At 44.0% G+C, this 15,301-nt stretch overlaps 1 protein-coding gene across 3 annotated transcripts in view; it reads right to left on the bottom strand.

Moving 5' to 3' along the window:
* Positions 1-15,301, bottom strand: part of Elmo1 (engulfment and cell motility 1) — a 530,953-nt gene that overhangs the window by 481,456 nt on the left and 34,196 nt on the right. The window lies entirely within an intron of this gene.

The following is a 15,301-nucleotide window of genomic DNA, read 5'->3' as shown; positions in this document are numbered from 1 at the left end:
GTTCTCAAGCGAAGGCTCATGAAGATTTTGCCAGGGACTTAGAAGAGTCCTGGGATCCACTTATCCAGAAGACTCAGCCTCAAAAGAAACTCCCATCTACCCGGGTGCTGTATCATTAGCTAGAGTTCTAACAGCACCATCCCAAGGAAAGTAAGGAGTCCCATGGGCTGAAGATACCAGGAGAGCAAGCATGTCCAGAAGGGAGTGTGAAGCCAGAGCCTAGCTCTCTCTGCTGCTCCCTCGGTGAGAAGCTAAGAGCTAGATATACACCTGGTAGGCAGACAGATAGGGAGAAGAACCCTGGTTAGGTAATAAAGGTGACGAACGTCCAAGATGACCAGCTTCTCTTTCACCTTTCTGACTTGAGACAGACCTGGTAAATGAAAAAGAGAAGACACAGTTGCTCCTTGGTATGGTGGGGGAGAAGGTACACTGTAGAAATGAGGGAGGGAGAATACAGACAGGGGCAGAGGCAGGGACATTCAGAGTCCGGAATGAAGATGGCCGGACAGAGCAGGACCACGTGAGGAGAGAGAGATGGGGGAAGAGAGCTAAAGAGGAGCTGCCAGCTAAAGAGGTTGGGGTTGGGCCAAGAGACTGACCACGAATCAAAAATCGCATAACCAAATGGCAGGTTATATAGGGACCAGAGGAGATGGGGTAAGGGAAGCCCAGCCCAGCTCAAGAAGTTTAGGGTAAGAGGTGGGGTTTGCCAGACAGGTGGAGCCTACTAAGATGAGACAGAATAAGGGATGCTGGGAGAACCTGGCAGCCAGGGTCCACTTTGATATGTTAATCAGTATCTCAGCCTTTTGTCCTCGGTTTCAGACCCAACACCTAGCAGCTTAAATAAAGGTCTTTTGTGCTTTTGTCCCCCACCAGTGAGCTGCACTGGCTCAACAAGTTCAAGGCCTGATCAGGACATGTTACACATCAGTTGTCAGCCTATCTTTCATCAAACTGAACAACCCTAAGTTAGGAAAGGAAAGTTCTTCAGAGACTTAAAAGGCCCCAGCCCTCGAGAAGAGACTGGATTTTTCAGTTTCCCCTCTTGCAGAGGGTCATTTCCTTTGTGTCCGCTGCATGCATGCATGCAATTCCTGATCTCCAGTAAACAGTTGTCCTCACATGCTGATTTTGTCTGCTGTCGTCTGCAGTACTTTGAAATTTCTCTGCTGCAACCTGCTGCTCTCGAGATTTTTCCTGTCTTTTAATTCTTTAACTAGCAGAGAAAGTGAACTCGATCAAGAGGCCCCAGGGCTATATCATCTGCATACTTCCTGAGAGGATTCCTAAGCTCATGTCTGAAACTTGAGGAGATGGTGGTCTGGACATACTGCCCCCAAAATGACACAACAGAAGCCCGAAGGCCGCTCACACCTGCTCCTCATCATTCCCTCCAGAAATGGGTCATAAAGCTTAGAAATGACTTTCAGATCTTCCCTACCCCAGAAGTCATACATATAACTGCCAGTGAGAGGTGTCTCTCAGTTCTCAGCAGGAAGGGCCTGAAGCAGCAGACTGACAAGAGACTGAACCAACAGGCCTTGTAAAGTCTCCCCAGTTCATTATGGTTGGATCACACTCTATATGCAATCACAATCCATAGGATGTTAGAATCTAGCCTCTGCTCTAGCCACACTATCGGTAGCAGCAGTGCCCCCTCACAGATAGCAGATAGCGACATCCTATTGAGACGCTGGGAGGTTCCCTTGCTAACAAGGATTTCTCACCTGGGAAGTGAGTTAATGTCAAAGGAGTTACTGTGCTCTCTTGGTAGGCAGGGCAAATCCTGCTCCCCAATCTCTTCCTTGCCTCCAGGCTGGGGATCAGTGTCTGGCTGCAGGCTCTAGCTCTGAAATCTCCTAGATTCTCACGAAGCTGTAAGAACAGTTTCCTACCTTTGCCATATGGGCCCTTATTTCTCTCTTCAGAGATCCCAGCCAAGCTTTCTGTCTTAAAGTGCTGGAGAAACCCCAACACACACACACACACACACACACACACACACACACACACACACACAGTCATGCAGTTGCCTCTCCTTATTCCACAAATCCATTTCAGGGTCCTCCTAAACTCCCTGCTCATACAGAACTTAACTATCTGTCCTTAAACCTACTCACAGGGACACAGACTCGTCTGCTAGAATGACCTTAAGACTTAAGACCCCTTTGAGGTTGGGTACAGCTGCTGGGGAATTCTAGATGGGGGCTTCTACACTTCTTACTAAAGTGACAGGGTAAAAAGGAATCTACTGGTATTTCCTTCATGTTAAGTATATGAAGACATGATGCCTGGTCCTAACCATCATATTTGCTGTGGGGATAGAAGGAAATGACTGGCTTGGACCTGTGATGACATCCTCCAATTCCTTAATGAATGTGTTCTGGTGCTTCTGGTTCAGTTAGCAATAAAGATCTGCATAGCAACAAACACCCCAGGTCTTTGCTCACTCAGTATTTAAGTCAAGGGGCTGTACACTAAGCAGCTCCTGCATTCCATAGCTTCTAGCTAAGGTTCCCAGATGAAAATCATCAGAAAATGAAATAGGCCAAAGGAAATGATACCGACATGCTAGAAGAGAGCCTGGCATCTTCTTATACTATAAACCTGGGATAACACAAAACCCAGCAACTGTGTGCCTAGGTAGGAAACCTAGATCCCTTAGGAGATAAGTCAAGAGCGTGCATCCACAAGAAAACACTGTGAGCTGAAGTGAACTGCGAAGCTGGCAACGCAGACCTAAGTGAGCAAGACACGTAAGCTGCGCAACAGAAGGCCAGGCTGAAAAGGCTGCAAACTGTATAATTCTCAATTCTTGCCACTCTAGAAAAGACAAAACTGGAGAAACTCGTAAACAGTAATTGGCAGGGGTCTGGAGGCCAGAAGGGAGGAGAGTGAAGACAGGCAGTAGTCACGACAAAGAACTACTCTTTCTGACATGTGACACTGTGGGATGGTTGAACCCCATGATTTCTGTGAACCGGAAAAAGCAGTCCCAACCCCAGGCTCATCCCTGAGCTGGGAGGCTCCCTACTTCCTGCTACCGGTAAGCGAAGCCCTCAGCAGAGTCAGGGGCTCCCACAGCTTCCTTCTCCCGCTCTCTCACTTCAGCTCTTTGCCATTCCCTCAGCTAGCTAGCACGACCCAAGGGTTCCCATCAATAATGACAATTTGGCAGGAGGAGAATCGGTTCAGAGACTCCCATTGTTTCTGGAAGTAACAACTTAGTAAATATAAATCTCCCAGATGGCTTCTGCAGAGGTCCTGATAATGCAATACATACTTCAGTACGCCCACCTGTGAGGCCCAGGGCTGTGCAGGCCTGGGGCAGCACTTCCTCCGCTGTGGAGGGGAGCTAGGTTTTCAAGCTCATTATGAAAAGAAGGTTTTCTGGTTCCAAAAGCTTCCTGGACACTTTCTCGTATACTTCTGTTTGTCTTTTGGAATGCCAACTTAAATACTAACTTCTAAGCAGATTGCAGATGTAAGTGGTTTTGTAAAATGAATTATTGCTTGGCTGTGTCTCTTGCCCTTTTTTTTTCCACCTTTCAAAATTTTTTTTCTGAATAAAAAGCAAATAGCACATGACCAGGAGACCTCAGTCAGAGTACCAGCTCCATGAGATACGCAGGAAGAAAGCCTTTGCTAACCCAACTTCCCTGAAGAGGCTCACCTGGGGCCTGATCAATGAAGCAATGGTAATGGAGCCACCAGCTGGGTATTGACGCGGGTTATAGCATCATTCTGACAGATAATGAGATTCTCTTGCGATGAATCACCCACAGGAGTGGGACATGGGTGTTCTGAATACCTCAGCCTAAAAGATCAACAGAACCCAGTGAGACACACTTTTTTTTTCTCCTAAGTCAGCTGTCTCCTGTCCCTTGCACAGACTGCTCCCTCGGTCTTTAATAGCCTCTCCCTGCAGTCTCCTCCCCTACAGGCCTCACCCTGCCCCCACCCTCTCTGTCACAGCCACAGGCATTATTCAGGAGACAGCAGGGGAGTTCTTCCTAGTGGAAGCATTTCCAATTTCCCCAGACTAAGTTATTCAGTTCTTCCTCTCAGCCCCGGACTGCCTGGTACCTCTCTTCTCTCTAGTGACTACAGCATCTGTTTGCAGGGAGCTGTCAAGGACAGGGCCTCTCTGTGACAGTATGCTGCCTAACATAGGTCACTCACAGATGTCTGCTCAATACACAGATCTGCATAGGCAACACAAGGACCTCTCCAATGGGCCTGTGTTGCAGTAGACTTTAAAAGTTCATAAGGAGAGTCTTTCTTTAAGCAAGAAATATTTTAAAGTTTGATAAGATATTCTCACACATAGTGTGTATCATTTAGCTCCTCCCCCCACCCAAAAAAAAAAAATAAGGCCACAAAGTTTACCTCTGAGAAAGGCCTACTTCTCTGCAGTCACTTCCACACTGCATAAAAAACTTAAGAAAAACAGGTCTTTCAAGTAAAACAGATACACTTTTAGTTTGGCTGGATGGACACACATAGATATGATGTAATAAATGCACAGGGTCACAAATGCTGCCTCCCAGGCATTGTGTTGCTTCATTTCACAGCTCTGGCTGCCATAAACCAATGCAGCATACATGTGTGCCCGGGGCAATTCAGTCAAGTAGGAGGACTTGCTGGGAGGAAGGGTGTCCTTAGGAAGCCATGAGGGAGCAGTACTGGTGGCATGGTTGTTTAAATACGGACTGGCTGACTCTGGACTGCCAGCTTTTGCCAAGATTCCACAGGTGTTACAGAGGAACCCTCGTGTCCCTCTAACTCCAGCCCTGACCTGAACATCCCAACAGCTCACTTCTGAGAGGATTGCCTCAAGGAGACTGGCCTCCATCCTCCCAAGGCAAATGTCAATTCTTCATTCTCTTATCTGCATTTCCAGTCAGCTGCAGCTGCAGGCAGCAATGGGGAATCACTACTGCAGACATGCGGTGGATTGGGACTGAGTTGAGAAAACCAGACTTTAGGACTGTCTCCTACAGTTATTGCTTCTTAGGGCTCATTCCACCACCCATGCAAGCAACAGGGTATGGGGAAACAGTTGTGAAAGGGGACTGGAGAGGGACCTCAGGAGTTAAGATCACCTGCTATTCTTGATGAGGATCCATCTGGTTTGGTTCCCACTACCCATTTGATGGCTTACAAAAATTCCAGTTCCAGAGGATCCAACACTCTATTCTGGCTTCCATGAGCATCAGGCACACAGATATACACTACGTATCCATATATCCAGGCAAGACATCCATCAAGTAATTTCTTTTAAATTGTGAAAGTGGAGAAATGTGTGCTGCTAAAGTTCTTTTCTCTCTGCTAAGACTGCCCACCTTCCTTACACGAGTCTATGTGATGAGATGCCAAAGTCAGTGTGAGGAAACAATGAGGGACGTAAACCAGGGAAGCAATGGCATTCCAAGGAAAGAGATAGAAGGAAGAGTAGAAATAAGAAAATTATTCTAAGCTTTGTTTGTTTGTTTGTTCTTTTGTTTTTGTTTTGTGTTTGTTTGGGGTTTTTTTTTGCATGTTTAAAATGTATGGCTACAGATCTCAAGAGTTCTCCCCAAGATGACATGATGATGATGATAATGATAGGAGGAGGAGGAGGAGGAGGAGGAGGAGGAGGAGGAGGAGGAAGAGGAAAAGGAGGAGAAGGAGGAAGAGGAGGAACAATAAAGCAACAATAAAGTAGCATGTCCCTCTTCAAATGGGCAGAGACCGTGTGAAACACCAATAATGATAAAAAGTAAACAGGATCACAGACACTGCTCATGGGAGGTATAAATTAAGGGGAAGTCTCTGAAAAGCAATGTGCTTATTAATTTATAATAAGGTTGAATAAACTTTATGGTGCTTTTCTTCAGTGTCCAGAACTGTCACAGATATGTTCATGATTACATACACATACAAAAAAAATTTTCATTAAAGAATGAGCTTGTTATACTGAAAGTAAAAACAAACTATGGGTCTAGTAATAGATAAACAAAGTATAATGCAGTCTTGAAGTGGCTCAACTGGTTAGTCAGCTTTCAGTCACAGTAACACAAGAGATAAGCCAACCTACAAAGGTGAAAGGTTGATTTTGGCCGTGTTGTTTAGCCCAATTATTTCTTGCTATATAACAAAGCAGTGCATCATGGGGGGAAGGGTATGTTTTGCTGGAGGACAATAGGGAAGCCGCTCACTCCTGACAGCTAGGAAGACAGAGGACCAGGGGATGTGAGGGTCTCAGGAGCTCCCTCAAGGGCACACCCAGTGACTTCCTCCAGGGTCTACCTCCTAAAGCTTCAGCCATCTCCAAATAGTCCCACAGATGGGAGACTATGCCTTCACTACATGGGAGGGGACAATTCAGCCACAAGCTAGGACCTAATGTACTACAATTAGAGGTATAAACTTCTATATACAAGACTGAATCACAGAAACAATGAATGGATAAAGCAAGAGTAAGAACATCATCTAAGCACCAGGTCTTTACTGTAAATTAGAAAATAAAGAAAATAAATTATTTACCTTATATATGCATGCTTATTAAGTGTGTGTGTGTGTGTGTGTGTGTGTGTGTGGTAAAGAAGTGGTCCTTACAGAGAAGTGATGCTTCCTTCCGCTGACACTTAATAAGGCCTGAAGACATTCTTCATCATCATTACTCGGGCAGCAGTGCTGGTGGAAACCAGTGCAGATTGGCCAACAATGTTGATAATTATACTATACTACAAGCAGTTACACTACCCACTACAGTGGTGTCGACTCCCTCCCCACAGCCCGGACAGCATCGAAAGTGAAACAGTGCCACGGGCCCCAGGGCCAGTTACATTCGAAAGCTCCACCCCCACAGAATAACAAGGAAGTCACTGATTGGACTGTTACACTGACGTATTTTGGGGGGAGTGGTTTTTGCCCCAGGTAATATACCTGTTGGGAGAACAAAGGATTATTATTACAGAACCAAGATGGCTGAGCAGTAAAGTCTCCTGTCTAATTTCTACCCTTCCACGTGGGTAGGTATTCCTGTGGTCACTCTATCTTATCCCTAACTCTTTCTCTTGCTATTGCTCTTCTTTCTAACTCCATATTTCTAGGTAACCCACTCCTTAACGTTGGTGCTGGTAGCCAACACAATGGCAAACTTTAAATATCAACTTGACTAGACAGAAAGATGCCTTAAGAAGTTATGAAAGCACACTTCCGTGGGCCTTGTGAGTATGTTCCCAGAGTCCAATGACATAGGACACAACCTTGGGGCTAAGACTCACTGTGCTTTGAGGCCATCATATCGAGGCTGGCACACAGTAAGAACAGCATAGGCCAACCGGTGGCAGCTGAAGTCCCCGAGTCCTGGCAGCCCTGAGATGAACAAGCCCTGCTCTGCCATGCACTCTCTAAAGGAAATGGTGACAACCAACCACAGGCCAGGACCACTAAAGCACGAGCAAAAACATGCATCTTTCCTAAGTTGATTTTTTTCCTAAGTTGATTTTTTTCCTAAGTTGATTTTCTTAGTTATTTTTCACACTGACAGAAAACTAATATGCTCATCCAAAAAGATTTATCTAGCCCAAAGCATAAATACTGCAGAGGTTGAAAAACCATGCTCTGGAACTCTGGAATAAAGTTGTTTTGACAATTCAACTAAACAATTTTCTGGCACAAACATTGCCTTCCAGGTACATATTTACATTATACAAGACACTGCCTGGAGACTGGCACTGTGGTCAGAGCCTCAGAGCACAGTGGGCCACTCTTGCTCTTCCTTTCAAAGCCATGTCATGTGTCATGTTGGCTTCTTGTGCACATTGCTATGCCCTCTGAGCCCTCAATAGTTAAAATATTCCTGATATCCTAAACATCTATTTTGTCTACAGCATGGTGACTTAATAAATCTCATTAATAAATAAACTCAATAAACTCAGCAAAACTGACGCTGGCACCTGCATAGCCCCGAGGTCGCCTCCCTGTTCCCAGCTCATTTATGCTCTCTCATTTTTCTAGTTTTTAACCACATTATCATTTGCTGGTTAGTGAATACAAATTGCTGTTCCCTCTAAAAATTTATGCACACATTATGTGTAGATAAATTGAATCATGTTTTAAATGAAGTAAAGTGGGTCGTTTTTTAAAGGAACTTGCTAACGAACCTTGTGTAAGTTCCCTATCACAAACTAATCTCAGTCTCATCCATCTGTGGCATTAACACTAATAACTACATGTCAGGTTCTGCAGAAAACAGATGCGGATTACGACTTCTTTATAATCACTCCTGGGGGGTGGGGGGGTGGGTAGGGAAGCTCCTTGTTTTACAGATGCAAGTGTTCAATCAGGCCAGCCTGAAATAAGTCTCAGAAACAGAAGAAGTCAAAAAGAAGACGAATCAATTGATATCCCTTAGATGATGAAGAACAAAACTGACTCCCCAGACAGTTTTAGAAGACATATACCATGCTCGCAGTCACCTGGGGAGAGGGCCGGGGTTAGACTATGGATTTTAAAATGGCAGCTCCAGTGAGTTGCCTCGTGGACAAAAACAGCTCAGAATCTTGATTAGCTGAGAGGAGTACACAAACAAGAACATTTCATTGAGCGATAAACATTCAAATGTAGACGAGGTAAGGGGGGAAATGGATGGCACGCTAGTAAAGCCCACCATCTGGGTGAGTGTGTTGTGTAATCTAACTTCCCTGCTCTTGAAAACGTTTTGCAAAATATCATCATTACAAAAAGTTGGGTTTAAAAGAGATTTTTTCTCTCCTCCCTGGCTCTCCTGTGATACATGCATGTGTGTGCGTGCATGGGCACAAATATTTACACCAGCCTTACCCATAACGTCCCAAACTCAGAAGCAACCAAAATGCCCTTAACTAAATAAACAGAGAAACTCTAGGTATCTGCACACAATGAAATTTGACCAAAAGAAAAGAAGTTATTAAGCCATGAACAAAAACATGAATTAATCTCAAACACCTACTTCTGAAGAATGGACGCAATCTGTCTACAAAGTCTATGGAAAGTTTGATCACAACTTCACAGGGTTTTTTTGTTTGTTTGTTTGTTTTGTTTTTTTTTTTAAGCAAAACTACAGAGGCAATAAAGGTCTCAGTAGCTGACAGGGAGATGCAGGGAAAGACGGAGGAATTCCCCAGTGCTAGGGGTTTCAAAGTGGCCTAAATCCCCAGAAAGGCCCCACTCACTGACCCCAGTGAACTCCACATAAGCCCAGTCAAGGCATACTCATCCAGTCCTGCCCAGAAGTATAGTTTCAGGAGCAAAATCAGACCTTTGTTGCTAAAAATGGTGGCTGGTCTCTTACCAAAGCACATAGCACATAGAGAACCAGGAGACCAAGGTCCCACTCTGTTAACAAGTAAGTATGAGGCCACCCTGAACTATATGAGGCCCCATCTTCAGAAAGCATGAATCAAACAGATAATAAATAAACAAGCAAACATGGTTGTTTTAGATGCCACTGAGTTTCAGGATTATTCTTATACATCAGTTAAGTCACTAGGTCAGTTGCCATCTAAAGTCACTGATAAAGACTGATCAAATCAGATTACATCAACTTTAGTGTACTGGGAGATCACAGCCCAAATGTAAACCCATGAAACTTCTGGTGTCCTGCAGATTTCAGAGAACTGGGGAGGTTCCTGGGGTACTTATTCATCTTAGAAGCCCGTTTGTGCTAACAAATCCTGGGTCTGCTGCTGCGTTCGCCAGGCTCATGCTGAGCTCAGCAACTTCTGCAGGATCAAGGTTTTGCTCTGTTCCAGGAGTCCATTTAGTATCCGAACTTCCAGGTCGTGCTACAAAAATCGCCCCCTGTCATGATTTTAATTTAAAAATACTTGAGTTATTGTGTGGTGGTGCTCTGCGTCCTTCAGGAGGCAGAGGCAGGTGGATCTTTATGTGTTCCAGGCCAGTGTGGTCTACCTAGCAGTCCCAGGACAGACAAGGCTACATAGTGAGACCGGGTAGACTCCCCTGCTATCCCTTCCCTAGTCCTCAGTTCCATTCCAATCCCCCTAGAGCTGATGAAGAACAGAACCAGCTGGTTACGTGTCAAGATGAACAATACAAATACAAAAGAAGAAGCCTTTAGTGTAAGAGTTTTGTTTTGTTTTGTTAACCCAAGGAGGCCATGGGTGAACTTTCTGAGCCTCGGTACCAGCTTGGATATGGAGGATACTGAGGACAGAGCACAAAACAAGAAAAGGCTGCCTGGGCCTAGGAGCGCTCTGTTGAGGAAGAGCTGGGGATCTCTCCCCCACTTCTCCATTTTTATAATAGAGCCCCAGCAGCCGGAACGGGAAGTGGGGAGGCGTAGCTGAGCATTTGGCTTTAGCAAATTGTTTTAAGAAACAATTACCAAGCTACAGAGATTCCACTTCCTTAATATTCGAAGTGGGAAATCCCAAGGGCACACTGAATTGTTAATGGGCACCCTTTGCCACCCTCCTCTGCAAATAAGCTCTTTTACCACAAGCAACTGGTTCTCCTATGTTTTCCATAGGCAAGGCACTCTTTATTTAAAAAGAACTCACCACAGTGCTTTCTTTTTCAGGAACAAGTGGGCACCATGGATGGTAGCAGTGAAAAAGTAGGAAATGATAGTGGAGAAAAAGTTAACATTGTTATGCTTTTCAACCTCAATATTCTTTAAATAATGTGTTGCTTTTCTCTGCTTTTTTCCCTTTAAGTGTGTTAAACAAGAAAAGAAGCAATGTGCTCTAGTGGGCCATTTTTCTGTTGTATTTCAGGTCTTTTCTTTCAAATTAGTTGATTTGTTCATTGATGTTTTGCCTACATATATGTCTGTGTGGTGACATTGAGCTGTGAGCTGCCATGTGGGTGCTCGGACTTAAACCCAGGTCCTCTGGAAGAGCAGTCAGTGTTCTTATCCACTGGGGATGGATGGATGGATGGATGGGTGGATGGATGGATGGATGGACAGATGATGGATGGATGGATGGATGGATAGATGGATGAATGACAGATGGAAGAATGATGGATGGATGGATGATGGATGGATAGATAGCTGGATGGATGGATAAGTGGAAGGGTAGATGGATGGATAATTGATGATGAATGGATGGATGATGGTTGGATGGATGAATGATGGATGGATGGATTCACAGAGTGGCTTCCAGGCAACTCCATTCTTGGGGTGCCAGGGGTTTGTGGGACTAACCTGGGCACTGAGGGAGGCTCCACCTCAGTCGTTCCCACATTTCTGACATGTACTCTAAGGCCATTTTCCCTCTCTTCTGTACAAAGCTTCAATTGTAAATATTTTTTAAAGATTTATTTATTTGTTTTATGAGCATGCTGTCATTGACACACCAGAAGTCAGCAATGACTCCAATTACAGATGATTCTCAACCACCATGTGGTTGCTGAGAATTGAACTCATGACCTCTGGAGGAGAAGCCAGTGCTTTTCACCACTGAGCCATTTCTCCAGTCCCTGTAATCTTTCTTTTCTTTTCTTTTTTTTCAGAGCTGAGGACTGAACCCAGGGCCTTTTATATTTGCTAGGCAAGCACTCTACCACTGAGCTAAATCCCCAACCCTGTAATCTTTTTTTTAAAATAAATTTTCATTTAAAAAAGTAATGGATGAAGACATTATTTATACCATGGTTTGCCTACCAAAAAAACTACAATACTGAACTAACTATGAATATTCATGTAAAAATAGTTTAAAGAAACATAGCTGCAGGTACTGGTTTTGCTTCTGTTCTGTATGTTTTGGTTTTGCTAGGTGTCTACATCCTTTCAGGAACCTTTCCCTTTAAAAAAAAAGTGTCAATTCCTTCTCATTCTCAACCTTCTGTAGCAGCTACTGCAGTCTGGAGAGTAACTGACCCCCTAAAGGCCCAAGGTGAAGGCTAGCACCCGAGTCATGGCACCATGACTTGTGGAAAGAAGTTAGGTGTGTGAACAGTGGCTCAAGCCTACCCCTCCCTCTCTCGTGGATTCTCAATCACTGTGAGCTGGCCCATTTTCTCAACGAATGCACAAAAGCAACACAGTCTAGTGACCATGAACTTAAATCTTTAGTAATGAACGAAAACCACACTTCCCCCTTACAAAACTGATGGGTTCTGGTATGGCATCGCAGTGACTGAAAGATGGCCCAACACTGTGAGTCTTTCCAAACACACTGGACATTTGGGTAGGAATTCTTGTACTCTCCAAGCCTAGGACAGAAAAGCACACAGTGGCTAACTGACTGGTTTCTTCTCAAAAAGGCCAGCTGCTGTGCCATGAGGATGTTCAAACAGCATCCCCCATCAGCACAACTTGACAGGCAATTTGAGCATTTCACTCTGCAATGACTCTGCCATCCTAGACTGCCCTTCAGATAATGTGCCTCAGTAACATCTAACTATCTCCTCTTAAGTAAAAGACCCTTAGTGGAAAGCAGCAGGCTCAGTTACCCGGGATTCATGACCAGCTAAAGCTGTGAACTCGAACAGAAGCTTGCTGCTGGTCAAGCCACAATGCCTTGAGGGTAGCCGGTTCAGTAACAGTAAATCACTCCTTCTTCAAGTCATTGCATTACTTCCTTTCTGTTTTAACTGCTTTATAACATTTAGTCTCTAGCTAAACAAAATCACCCTTTCCTCAATACCCTACCTGTCCAAATCCCTCTTCTCCCTTATCCAATCAAATGTGGTTCTCTCCTTCACTCCACTGAGTCCCCTAGACCTCTGTTCAAGCCTCCCTCCATACTAGATCATTATAGTTTCCGTGTGACTGTCTCATCTCTGTGACCAGTATGAATGACCGGGAAGGTTTCATTTCTCCTTCGACTTTGAACCCACACAAAATACCTCACCCATAACTATAATCCGCTGATGCACCGAACAGCAGTGTACAGAAACACAAGCCGGTGCTGGAAGGCAAGCAGCAAGTGCCAAATGAGGCGAGTGATCTGCAGACAGTTTGCACTTCTCAAAAGAAATCCCCATGGCCAAAAGCAAGTACTCATACGGGCATGCAAACTGCAGCCCAGACTCTCCTTTCTTGCCACTGAAAGCCTCAGCCTGGGGTACATTAAAGTGCCCTGCAGCGTTTCCCTGAAATCTGAGGAACACTGTGCAGACAGTGAGAGATAAAGCAACGTCGGCTTATACCCACCAAGATACTTTATTAGAAATTGATACAAGTACAAAATGCAAATGAGAGCAATAAATCATGACACTCATTTTGTGAAGAAAATTAAAACTGAAACGTGTTTTTGATGGGAAGAACTGACACTGATTGTCTTATCAATCTGTGCAATTTGCCGATGGCAGGCTGAAGAATGCAGAGAGGCAGCCTATAGAAGCCACCCGGAATCACTTTTAGATAGGGGTGGCTATTGAAAGATTCCTCAAAAACATCTCACCATCCACAAATAAGTTAATAACATTTATTCAGGTGACCAGTTTTCATAGACGCCTGCCGCTGCCTTTCTAGTAACCATACACCATCTGTTCTTCCAAAAAGGAATCAAACTTTTATTCTGGATATTCCCCATGACTACCTTTCTTGTTTGATGAGGAATTCACCTATTACCAGTTTCAAGGCTCAACCTTGCCTGGGAAGGGACAGAAACACAGAAAGAAACCAAGTCCTGAGTGATGAAGAGTGGCTGAGCCAGCCTGATTCTCATGCTCACTTCACCTTTAACCTTTTCCTGGTCAAGCTTCTACTGCTTAAGCCAATCAGCATTGAGGTTTCTGTCTGTTACCTTCAAATTCATCCTAGGCACTATACTGGAAAATTCCATAATAACAGTTAAGTGCAGTCAACGACTCTCATCCTGCCAGAATAAAAGAACAATCAAACACCCATCAGAACCACTTGAAAACAGAGGTACCCTTTGTTCTCTCAGAGAGCCTGCCCACCACAAAGCTTGTATTAAGAACCTTGAGAAATGCCTGCAGCTAAAAAAAAAATCATTTGATTTTTAAGCTAGTTATCTAAATTGTTTTGACCTTAGTGCTATTTACTTCACAAACTCAAGTACCAAGTGACATTCTGAAATAAATACTCTAGGACAGAGTGATCCTCTCCCGTAGCACCTGAGTCAACTGTCCCTTATCTGTGTGTGGCCTGTCAATCTTTTAAGTTCACAACAATTTCTCTTGTAACTTGGAGGCTTAGTAGACTAATTCCCACTGATTTTTAGCTACTGCTTAGGTAACTTAGCACAAATGTCCTCTCTGAACCAAACAACTTCAGTAAAAACAAAACAAACCAAAATAAAACTCTAAAATCACGCTCCATGGCAATGACAATGTGGAGCCCACTCAAAGCACTGCAAGTCTCTGGACTGTACTGTGTTTCTCCCCTAAAATGCAAGGGTACACCACATCTACCAAAGTAGAAAAGTTTAGGAGCTAAGGAGCCAGCACCACATGATCTCGGTACAAGTTCTGGACCTACCATTTATAAACATGTAGCCTTAGCACGCTCATTCCCATAAGCCCTAGATCATTATCCTCAGGTCTAAAGACCCCTTTCCTCAAAATAGCAATGTTGGAGGACTCTGGCTGGAAAACTGAAAGACTGTTATCAGGTAAATAAACCTAAAGTTTTCATGGAAAATTATGTCTCTTATAGCATTTTGTGTCACTGACAACAGTTGTCCAGAAACCTCCTCCTTAGTCTTCCTCCAAAGAGCAATTATTTCTGGCAAGGGGCTAGTTCCGGGTCAATCCAGAGAGTCCGCATCACAGCAGATCGCTACCTTTGCTGTCATATAAAATCTGATTGCTTTTCCTCCATTTTCCTATTCTCTTTGCCCAGTCCTACCTCCTACCCCCACCCCCACCCCCAGCACTGCTCTTGGCAGTTTGCTCCCCAATAAATATGATTTTTCAACCCACAGAGCAGTCTAGTTCGGTTGTTTCTCTGTACCATCACTTAAAATTATCACATAGAGAAAGTTATTGAAGCAGCACTTGAGTAGAACTGATAGACAAATCGAACAATAGGACCGGGCTTGGTGACCTAAGTCTGTAACCCCAGCACACAAGATGTAAAAAAGTTCAAGGACAACACAATCTAAGTAACTTTTATAGTTTAAGGATAGCTAGAGCTACGAAGTGAGACCCTATCTCAAAACAGAAATTAAATAATAATAGCAATCTATCTAAAGTACTCTAACAGTATTAATCCATAATAAGTGAATAATATGTTCATGGTAGAGTTGTAGTCATCCATACTGAGGAGGAAAATAATTAATGTATTAATACATGAACAGTGTATTTTCCAAAAGATCAGCAAGACTAC

Source organism: Mastomys coucha, unplaced genomic scaffold (genome assembly GCF_008632895.1).
Source record: "Mastomys coucha isolate ucsf_1 unplaced genomic scaffold, UCSF_Mcou_1 pScaffold7, whole genome shotgun sequence".
Lineage (NCBI taxonomy): Eukaryota > Metazoa > Chordata > Mammalia > Rodentia > Muridae > Mastomys > Mastomys coucha.
Note: the sequence above shows the minus strand (reverse complement) of the source record. Positions and strands in the feature narration are given on the sequence as shown.